Source organism: Polistes fuscatus, unplaced genomic scaffold, assembly GCF_010416935.1.
Source record: "Polistes fuscatus isolate 324 unplaced genomic scaffold, CU_Pfus_HIC Scaffold1, whole genome shotgun sequence".
Lineage (NCBI taxonomy): Eukaryota > Metazoa > Arthropoda > Insecta > Hymenoptera > Vespidae > Polistes > Polistes fuscatus.
Window position 1 is genome coordinate 4,010,151 of NW_025112997.1, and position 2,148 is coordinate 4,012,298.

Consider the following 2,148-nt stretch of genomic DNA (forward strand, 5'->3'; position numbering starts at 1 on the left):
GAAAGAGGACGCAAGCGCAAATCAGACGCAAACACGAAGCTTTGGAGTCACGCGGCGGCTGCAGTCGGTCCTCTCAAACCGCGAAATACATTCCGGCTCCCTTGAGGAAGAAATATCCTGGGGTGGGTCAATTCGCGTTTTCGGCTCGTCTCGTTTACGTGTTTCGCGATCGGTTTTCTGCATATTTTATAGATTTTTTTCTCGCTTTCCTCTTTATTTTTTTCTTTTTTAACTTTTCCAACGAATTCCCTTTTTTTTGGTTTTTATTATTTTTTAATCTCTTTTTCTTTATCTTTTTTTTCCTATCATCCTGTTAACGTGTGCCGTGACGTGTATTTGATGAATATTTAACGAAAGAAAACACCTGTTACGCGAATTATTGATAAGAAAAATATCTTTCCAGGTGTTTCATTTTGTTCTTGTTGTTGTTGAACGAATTGGAAAGAGCACCAAACTTTCGACGCGATGTTACGATCAACTTATCCCGATCGAAATAATCCTGTTAACGAGAAATGGTTTTCGCGTATTTTCATCATTACGTTCGAGCGTTATCGTGTTTGCTATCCTCGGATCATTGAATACGATGAAATTGCAATAATTATTAACGCGAACTCGCGCGTAATATGATTTGTGAGAAGCGTTGATAGTTAGATACGGTTATAGGTAGAAACACGTGGAATAGTTTATACGGAAAGTAAACAAGAGAGAGAGAGAGAGATTTTAAAAGAAGGGATGATGCAAGTTGTCGAAAATCAAATTGCCAATTGTTTCTTTACTGATTTCTCGTCGAATGTTGTTTGGTTATGCGCATAATTTTCGGTAAAGATTTGATCATCATCGACAAAAGACCAAACAAAAGAAAAAGAATTAAGAAAAAGAATTGGATCCAGTTAATGGATGGAAAATGAAAGTTGCTTGATATTTTCGCGGAAAGTTAAAAGTCCGGACGTCCTCTTTACAAGTCGGAAATAAGGGGGGTCTGTCAGTTCATCGCTCGTAAAGCGCGGTTAGAGATTATTTTTATAGTCATGGCGTGAACGTGCATCGAATGATTCAAGTATGCGACGAAAAATATTCTCAAATTTTTCTTTCTTTCTTTTTTTTGTCCTTTTCAAACGACTCCCGTTTCCGTCGGTTCTTTCATTAATTATAGTAAAATGGCTGAATGGCACATCACGATTCCAACCTTGAGTTCACCCTTTAACATATATTCCTCGTTCTTTACTTGCGTACGCTTTTCTCTTTTCCTATCTAGTTAAATCACATGCATAATATATTATTATACACGCGTATAACGAATATTATAATATATTTATATAATAATATATCGATCAAAAGAGAACCTTTTCTTTTATCGTTCAAAGTAATCAAGTCTATCGTATTTTCTTTTGAAAAGAAACACTTTAATTCGATTTTTCTCAAACTTCCAAATATATACGCATACATTCGTTCCTCTGCAGATGAAACATATTTCCAAATTTTTGAACAAAGTTGAAAAACGAAAGGAAGAAAGGATTTTTCGTGTCCGACTTAACGGTGTATCGTGCTTCTCTGTGTTGTTCAGGGAGAGGATCCGACTTTACATCGGGCAAGTGTAAGGAAGAAGAAAAAGGGCGAAAAAAAAAACGAGGAAGAAGAAAAAGAAGAAGCGGTGAAGGAGAAGGGGGAGGTGGAGGTGGCGGAGGAGGAGGAAGAGGAAGAGGAGGAGGAGGAGGAGGAGGAGGAAGAGGAAGAGGAGAAAAATAGATTAGAAAACGCGAACAAATTAGGAATTCGATCGATTTTTATTCGGTTCGCTTTGCAATTTTTTTCAAGAACAATTTCAAAGTACTTGAGATTTTCACTCACGTATTTCTATGAGAGGAACATATACGTATACATATAATATACCTATACATGTAGATGTATTGTGTTCGTAATCTATGTATATAAATTATATAAAATTTGAATCGAGATTTCTCGCATACAAAAGAGGATATCCGAAATTGAATTTAACGTTTATCTCGTTGTTTTTTTCTTTTTCTTTCATTTGTCTTCTATTACGAACGTATATATATTTCTTTAGAATATAATCGTTATAACGAGGGGAAAATACGCTCACACAGAAGTAGATCTACGTGTTAATTAAGATAAAATTCAAGATAGGAA

At 35.7% G+C, this 2,148-nt stretch overlaps 1 long non-coding RNA gene across 4 annotated transcripts; it reads left to right on the forward strand.

The window, feature by feature from the left end:
- On the forward strand, nucleotides 1–1,611 carry LOC122518158. Of its 4 annotated transcripts, none has more exons than XR_006303990.1 (2): nucleotides 1–122; nucleotides 1,461–1,611. It is a non-coding gene; the product is annotated as an uncharacterized LOC122518158 (long non-coding RNA). The 4 variants fall into 4 exon arrangements; XR_006303991.1 differs by lacking the exon at nucleotides 1–122 and adding an exon at nucleotides 129–1,057; XR_006303993.1 differs by lacking the exon at nucleotides 1–122 and adding an exon at nucleotides 1,064–1,229.
- Nucleotides 1,612–2,148: the final 537 nt, after the last annotated feature.